Source organism: Hippocampus guttulatus, chromosome 2, assembly GCF_054856545.1.
Source record: "Hippocampus guttulatus isolate MCC_2025c chromosome 2, RoL_Hgut_1.0, whole genome shotgun sequence".
Taxonomy (NCBI): Eukaryota; Metazoa; Chordata; class Actinopteri; order Syngnathiformes; family Syngnathidae; genus Hippocampus; species Hippocampus guttulatus.
In genome coordinates this window covers 3,907,930-3,916,784 of record NC_141262.1, presented here as the reverse complement: position 1 = coordinate 3,916,784, position 8,855 = coordinate 3,907,930, and the positions used below count along the sequence as shown (strand labels likewise).

Genomic DNA, 8,855 nt, shown 5'->3' with positions numbered 1-8,855 from the left:
AGGGAGAGAGAGGGGGGGGGGGCGGCCCGGTAGTCGAGTGGTTAGCACATTGACTTCACAGTGCAGAGGTAACAGTTTCAATTCCAGCTCCGGCCTCCCTGTGTGGAGTTTGCATGTTCTCCCCGGGTCTGCGTGGGTTTTCTCCAGGTACTCCGGTTTCCTCCCACATTCCCCAAAACATGCATGGCAGGCTGATTGAACACTCTGTCCCTAGGTGTGAGTGTGGGCACGAATGGTTGGCACGTTTCTGTGTGCCCTGCGATTGGCTGGCAACCGGTTCAGGGTGTCCCCCGCCTACTGCCCATAGACGGCTGGGATAGGCTCCAGCACACCCGTGACCTGGGCGGAGGATAACTGGATAATAAAATGGATCGATGGATAGATAAATCTAAACCAAGCAGAAAAGAATGAGGCAGAGAGGTGTTGCCTGTTGGACTGAGGTAAAAAAATAAAAAATCAAATTAACTGTGAAAAGATCTCCACTTGCACGCCATGTGTGCTGCGGTCACAGGGATGCTTTAAAAACTATATTGAAGATGGCAATGATAATCATTTGTTTCATTACATGATTTCTACAATGATGCAGATGGATTGATGCATGCTGTTGTCATCGGCCACCTCAGAATCTGTCTGCCTGCATCTCAATCACATCCACCAAATTGCATTACACATCCTGTGCCACAACTTAAACGTGCTTTTACCTGGTGTAATGAGGAGTCTTCATTCTGTCACTCCAACATGAACAAGTCAGATCAGCAATGCAACAGACGTGACTAATTGTTCATGAATGTATATGTCTTGTGGGCATTTACGTTTGTAAGGGACGTGACTTTAATTAGAGATGCATGTACGGTTGGTTATTTGAACACTCTAAATTGTCCTCGACGACTCAGCATGACTTAGATTGGTTCTTGGTTTTACTGTTCGGTGCTTTCTACCATCTTTGTTACCGATTTGTTTTACTGTTTATTGTATATGTTAAATTGTTCCATGTACAGCACTTTGTATGCAGCGATGGCTGTTCGAAAGTGCTCTATAAATACAATTGAATGAATTGAATTAGGTGTGATTGTGAGTGTGATTGGATGTTTGGCTATGTGTGCCCTGTGATTGGCTGGCAACCAATTTTGGGTGTACCCCGCCTACTGCCCGAAGTCAGCTGGATAGGCTTCAGCATGCCCGGGGCCCTTATGAGGATAAGCTCCTCAGATAATGGATGGATGGACAGTTAATTTGTTCAACGGAGTGATTTCTACAATGAATCAGAGGGATTGTCCCACGCTGCTGTCCTATTTATGACAGAAATACGATGACATCCACCATACACATCCGTGGAACCCAGAATCTGTCTCCTGCACCTTCATCAAATCCACCTGAATCACATTACACCACCTGCACCACATATTAGATCTGATTATAGCTAGTCTAAAATCTAGTTGGTCACTAAATTGCGAGATGCACCAGGGACATGCACAAGAATACATTGGAACGCCTATGAAGTCATACCGTGATCTACCAAATTCTCAAACACTAAACTAGATTCGTCCTCGCATGAAAATTAAGATGCGCCCATTTTCACTCAACTCAACTCAACTGTATTTATAGAGCACCTGAAACCAACCACTGCTGTATACAAAGTGCTGTACATGGAGCAAATATGATACATAAAACAAAAAATAATAATAATAAATTAATAATGAAGACAGGAGAAAGCACAAAAACAGTGAACTAAAAATCAAGTTGTAGTCATGCTGAGTTAAAAGCCAAAGAATACAAATGAGTTTTGAGATGAGTTTTAAAGATGGGCAGCGAGGTGGCTTGTCGAATGTTCAGTGGGAGGTCATTCCAAAGATAGGGACCAGCAAAAGAACAGGCTCAATCCCCTCTGGGTCTCCGCTTTGTTCTTGGTACCTCGAATGATGTCTGGTCCACAGATCTGGCAGATCTGCGGACCAGATCGGCCAGGTGTGCCGGGGCGAAGGAGCTCAGAGAGAGGTAAGGTGGAGCGAGGCCGCTTAAAGATTTGAAAACAAATAAATGGATCTTAAAAACAGCTCTAAAATGTATAGGGAGCCAGTGAAGCGATGCCAGAATAGGAGTTATGTGCTCCCTCTTACGACCAAATGGAGATGCTAAATGGAGGATTGGCTGACTCCAAAGTAAAGTGCATGACAGTAATCCAGCCGGGATATGACGAAGCCATGAATTACTGTTTCAAAGTGCTCATGAGAAAGGAGACGCTGAGCCCAGTCGACCTTCTTGGTAAAAAATTGTCAGGTGCGCTGAGGACAGCGCACAGTCCCAAACATGGTCAGCTAGACATATTATCATGTTTTGCGTAACGGTAGGTGGCGGACCACAAAAAGCAGGGAGGCAGGAAGAGTAGTGATGCTGCCGCTTACACTAAAGCTCCAAAGCACGCTTCAAACTCGATAGTCGACTTATAGTGAAGCAGTGGCTCAGGTGACATCACTGATGACGTTTGAACCACTTCACTGTATCATTCCGACCGAGTCAGCTGACTGTTTTGGGTTGACAGGCGGAGCATTGATACCTTAGCGCGAAACTCATTGCATTTAAGACAGCTGAAACATTGCAACATGTCCCTGTTCTACAGGAATTTTACGTTTAGAATAGCCGTCATTTGTCATTTGCAGTGATGTGTTCCTCGAGCCGGTCCTTGACCTCGAGGACCGGCTCGAGGACCGAAGGGCGGTCCTTGGTCCTCGGCCTTGGCCTCGGAGTCAAGTCCTTGGTCCTTGGCCTTGACCTCGGAGTCAAGTCCTTGGCCTTGGCCTTGGCCTCGGGTTGCCGGTCCTCGGACACAACGAGAGATTAAAGCCTTTAATCCTTCGTCCACAGGTATAAAGTGGGCCAGAGGACCGCAAAAATCATAAAGAAATCAAACAAAATCCATCCAGGGAAACCCACGTTGATGACTTTCTCTGGCCCTTTAAGAGGGGCGGGGCTGCCACTGACTGTCAATACAACGTGTAAAAAGCGGCATCACAGTTAGTTTCAATCACGGTTCGTTCCGTTCGCGATCGGCAGTTTAAATAGCATGTAAAGCCTTTCTGTAACAGTGGTGTCTTCTATTTAGTTATTTTTACACAGTCGTCACGTTTGTGCAGTCGCACGAGAATGTTTGTTTGAACCAGGTAATTTCCGTTACAGCTGGAGTCAATAATGTCGGCACTTCACTTTCGGGTTTGGCCGTTGGGATTTGGAGTTTTTTGCTAGATTCCAGTTATGTTTGCTGAATGCTTTCTCATGTTTGGAATAATGAATATTGATAATACATAGTTTAAAATCATGGTTAATTATTTATTATTATTATTGTGAAGTTGAAGGTATTAATTAATGTAGTATTAGTGGTAGTGGTAATAATAGTAGTACTCAGAGAATGTTTAGAGATTCAGCCATCTCGTTACCTCTGCGTCCCGCGTCCTAGACGCATAATTTTCAAAGGGGACGCACAGTTCCAATTTCCTTGCGTTTTTGTGACGCAAGGAAATTTCTCAGTCAAAACAAATAAACAAACAAAAAAAAACTACGGCAAGCCTGAGGATTTCACGGTAACAATCGTTACCGGAAGCGTGTCGTTTCCGTGGCGTCATTTTAACGGTACCGAAAAATAGTTTAACCATAAAAGTCACCGCACACGAGTTGACTGTGTGATCAACGCGATTTCACTGTGCCTGTATGTGTGTTTGTGGTGTGGTGTGTGAGTGTCTTTCTTCTAATTTACTTTCGTTTTGTTTTGTTTTCAGTATTGGGGGGGGGGGGGGGGGTTGCAACAGATAACGGTATGTGCACATGCGGGTTGCTATTTTAGTCTGCAAACTGAGGAATCGCGCGCATGAAAGTTTGAGATGGCGGCGAAAAAAAACTCACAAAGGTCAACTCATTACGACATTTAAGAAATGGGAATGCCAGTCTGATTTTTCGTATGAATCGTCCAAAGGGCGTATCACTAAACTCACCTGGAATGTATGCACAGAACACGAGAGCAAGATACGACGAGAGGCACGATTACGAGGCAAGTTGGTCATTAGATTTGTCGGCTAATCGTTATGAAAAATATTATGAAACAGTATTGGTTATTCTCTAATTATTGGTTGTAGCATGGTAACTTTATGAATAAAACATTTGTCACAAGGTGTAGTCATGCTAATGTTAACTGTTGGTAGAACGTGTGTTAAATTCTTTTGTCAAATTGATCGTAGATTACACATGCATCGTCTTGGGAAGAGGATGTCAAGCCACATCAATACTTACCTGTATTCATGATTACCAGTAAAATAATCTTTGCAGTGTCAGATTGGAAAAAATACTCTGATGATGCCACATGAGTACACCAGTTTTTGATCCATTTATTTTTTGGAATAAACCTGGAGTACACAGCTACTGATGTAATGTTCATTGTTAATGCATCGTTTTCAAACATTTACCCTAGAAACATTATACTTTTGAGTGTCAGAATTCTTGATTATGAATATCAATCAAAATAGCAAAATGGGTTCCCATGATGAACGTTTACGGAACCCAACATTAGTGAACATTACAGAACCCAACGTGGTTTCCTATTGGGTAATCCGACGGAACCGAAAAACGGTAACCATGAATTTCCGAAATCCTCAGGCCTGCTACTGAATTATTTAAATTTTTGCAGCATTTATTTATAATTGTATGTATATGTTGTTGTTTGTATTATTGTTGTTTGTATTATTTGTAATATTCGATTATATGCAATCGAATAAGTAGACCATTTCAGAGTTTGAAATTTGGGACTCTCTCAATGCATAATGGGACTCATACTTTTCTGATCAGCGAGTCCCTGGGACTCGCTGCCGGTAAACTGTAAAATTATCACTGCAGATTACCGCTTTTTCTGCACTCAGTGATTGACTTCTATGCAAAGTCATTTCTCAACTTGTCTTCCGTGCCACGTCATGCCTGTTGAGTGTTGATTTACTTCATATTAAGAAACTACTGCACTAATGTCATCATCTGATGACAAGCCACCATCCAGCAAGGAAGCAATGCAAATGGCAACAAAAATCCTTCAGTATGCACAAGAATTACCAGACATCGGTGATCAACGGGACAGTTACTTGCAACTAGCAAGACAACTGTATGACACGCAGGCAAACATTGTCATAAACCAAAGAATGCATCCAACAAAACAATCCAAAATACATATTTTTTTCCCAAGACAGAAAAAAATAAACATTAAAATACTGTACGTATTTTACTGTTGTGATTTTTTTTGGATACACCTGTATTGCAGTTTTTGTTATATAAACAGTATTTGGACAGTATATTTTTGTATTTTATTGATTGTGTTGTTACACGTGCATTTTGTCAACATACTTGCAGGTTCATAAAGGACATGTACCATGCTCATTTCCCAAGTGAGGAATTTCTGTTATCAGGACAAATTGGACAGCGCAAACACGAGTCCGTACTAGAGAATATTTACTGTATATACTGTATATATATACTGTATATATATACTGTATATATCCATCCATCCATCCATTTTCCAAACCGCTTAATCCTCACTAGGGTCGCGGGGGGTGCTGGAGCCTATCCCAGCCATCTTCGGGCAGTAGGCAGGGGACACCCTGAACCGGTTGCCAGCCAATCGCAGGGCACACAGAGATATATATACATATATATGCTGGATAGCTCAGTTGGTAAGGCGCCGGTTTGGGAGATGGGGGTTTGAATCCCGCTTGGGGCAATATGAGCACAAAACACAATCCAGTGTGGGTCCTTAGGCAAGACCCTTCATGCTCATGCCTACCTCATACAATGATGAGTGACAATAAATCGAATGACATGCCAGCTCAGACCTCACCCGGCCAAACAAGGTCTGCGTCAGGTGCTGGGGAACCAGAGCACCTTGATGAAAAATGGGCTACTGGAACTAAGCGGAGATGGGCGAGATGCGATAACATGGCTCTGTTGGAATGCTACTACTCAAGCAACCCTATTCAGAAGAGTTACATGCAGAGAATGTGGGCTGAATGGTTACTTCGAAACCAACAGTCACGGTTGACCACGAAACAACTTGTAGCTCAGTGTTCCGACATGCACAAACGGCAATTGATGTCACAACTTGAGATTGATGAGGTACAACGCACATTCCATGGTGAAGGGTCCCAGGCTGCCAGATCAGAGGAGGAGGTCACACCAGAGATGAGCATTTCAGAACGACTGAAATGCTGAGCGAGGGATCAACTGACCTGAAAGATAAGATAAGACAGGACCCTAAGAGCCTTCATTGTGAATTCGATGAGGATGTGGAAAACCAAACTTGAAGCCAATGGCAAGCCACTTACTCAAGTGTCCATCAAATGTGGTATATACCAAGATGATGCACTCTGCCCACTGCTGTTCTGCATAGGACTGAACCCCCGAAGCCAAGTAATCACCAAGACTCACTATGGATACCGCCTCAGAAATGGAGCTACGATCAATCACCTCCTCTACATGGATGACATACGTAAAGCTGTATGCTCAGAGCGAAAAGGACATAGACTCCCTTATCCACACAACCAGGATCGACAGCAGTGACATCGGGATGTCGTTCGGGTTTGAGAAATGTAGTCGGATGGTGACTAAGAGAGGCAAGGTAGTCTATACTGAAGGGGTCTCACTCCCTGAAAGAACAGGAGCAGACATTGAGGACAGCTCCAAGTACCTTCATATACCACAAGCCAACGGCAACCAAATACCTCCAGTGGGTGAGGCAAGTCCTAAGAAGCCAGCTCAATGGCAAGAACAAGACCCGGGCAATAAACAGCTATGCCCTGCCAGTGATCAGATACTGCAGGAATAATAAGGTGGCCAAAGGAAGAGATTCAGACCACGGATGTTAAGACCCGAAAGCTCCTAACTATGCATGCAGGGTTCCATCCCAAATCCAGCACCCTCAGACTGTACACAAGCCGTAAGGAGGGAGGCCTGGGACTTGTGAGTGTGAGGGCCACTGTTCAGGATGAAACATCCAAGCTCCATGAATACATCAAGGAGAAGGCTCCAACAGATGACGTACTCAGAGAATGTCTCACACAATGGGGAACAGAGGATGAGGTGCTGGAAGATGGACCATCATGGGAGGACAAGCCCCTACACGGGATGTACCACCGGACATCTCAAGAAGTCCTATCAGTGGCTAGAGAGGGCTGGCCTGAAGGACAGCACAGAGGCACTCATCTTGGCTGCTCAGGAGCAGGCCCTGAGCACCAGAGCCATTGAGGCCCAGATATACCACACCAGACAAGACCCAAGGTGTAGGTTGTGCAAAGAGGCACCTGAGACGATCCACTACATAACTGTCGGGTGTAAGATGCTGGCAGGGAAAGCCTACATGGAACGCCATAACCAGGTGGCTGGCATAGTCTACCGAAACATCTGTGCGGAGTATGGACTGGAAACCCCAAGGTCAAAATGGGAAACAACTCCAAAGGTGGTGTAGAATGACCCAGCGAAGATCCAGTGGGACTTCCAGATACAGACTGACAAGATGGTAATGGCGAACCAACCAGACATCGTGATCATCGATAAAGGTCAGCGGAAAGCCGTTGTAGTGGATGTAGCGGTCCCAAGTGATGGAACCATCAGAAAGGAGGAACACAAGAAACTAGAGAAAGCGATGAGCTGGAGAGAGCCACCAGTTCACCAACACAACAGGCTCGAGTTCAACACCATCAAGTGGCATGCTGAGAACTGTACATCACCTGACCAACAAAACTCTCAGACTCTACTGAAATAGTAAATCCATCCATCCATTTTCCACCGCTTATCCGGGGTCGGGTCACGGGGGAAGCTTTAGGAGGGAAGCCCAGACTTCCCTCTCCCCAGCCACTTCTTCGAGTTCTTCCTGGCGGATCCCGAGGCGTTCCCAGGCCAGCTGGGTGACATAGTCTCTCCAGCGTGTCCTGGGTCGCCCCCGGGGTCTCCTGCCAGTGGGACATGCGCAGAACACCTCACCAGGATGGCATCCAGGAGGCATCCTAATTAGATGCCCGAGCCACCCTCATCTGGCTCCTCTCGATGTGGAGGAGAAGCAGCTCTACTCTGAGCCCCTCCCGGATGACCGAGCTTCTCACCTTATCTCTAAGGGAGAGCCCGGACACCCTGCGGAGAAAACTCATTTCGGCTGCTTGTATCCGGGATCTCGTTCTTTTGGTCACGACCCATAGCTCGTGACCATAAATGAGGGTTGGGACGTAGATCGACCGGTAAATTGAGAGCTTCGCCCTTTCGCTCAGCTCCTTTACCACGACAGACCGATACAACGTCTGCATCACAGTCGACGCTGCTCCGATCTGCCTGTCGATCTCTCGCTCCCTCCTGCCCTCACTCGTGAACAAGACCCCAAGATACTTTAACTCCTCCACTTGGGGCAAGATCTCCTCCCCGAGCCGGAAAGGGCACTCCACCCTTATCCGACTGAGGACCATGGTTTCAGATTTGGAGGTGCTGATCTTCATCCCAACCGCTCCCACTCAACTGCGAAACGCTCCAGTGAGAGTTGGAGAGCCCTGCTTGAAGGAGCCAACAGTACCACATCATCTGCAAAAAGCAGAGATGCAATACTGAGGCCACCAAAACGGACCCCTTCAACGCTTCGGCTGCACCTAGAAATTCTGTCCATAAAGGTGATGAACAGAATCGGCGACAAAGGGCAACCTTGGCGGAGTCCAAACCTCACTGGAAACGATTCCGACTTATTGCCGGCAATGCGAACCAATCTCTGACATCGGCAGTTTTGGGACCGAACAGCCCGTACCAGGGGGCTCGGTACCCCATATTCCCGAAGCACCCCCCACAGAACCTCCCGA

The 8,855-nt window shown here is 45.8% G+C and overlaps 1 pseudogene; it reads left to right on the top strand.

The window, feature by feature from the left end:
* The first annotated feature begins 7,096 nt into the window (after positions 1-7,096).
* LOC147208258 (uncharacterized) lies at positions 7,097-7,783 on the top strand (annotated as a pseudogene).
* Positions 7,784-8,855: the final 1,072 nt, after the last annotated feature.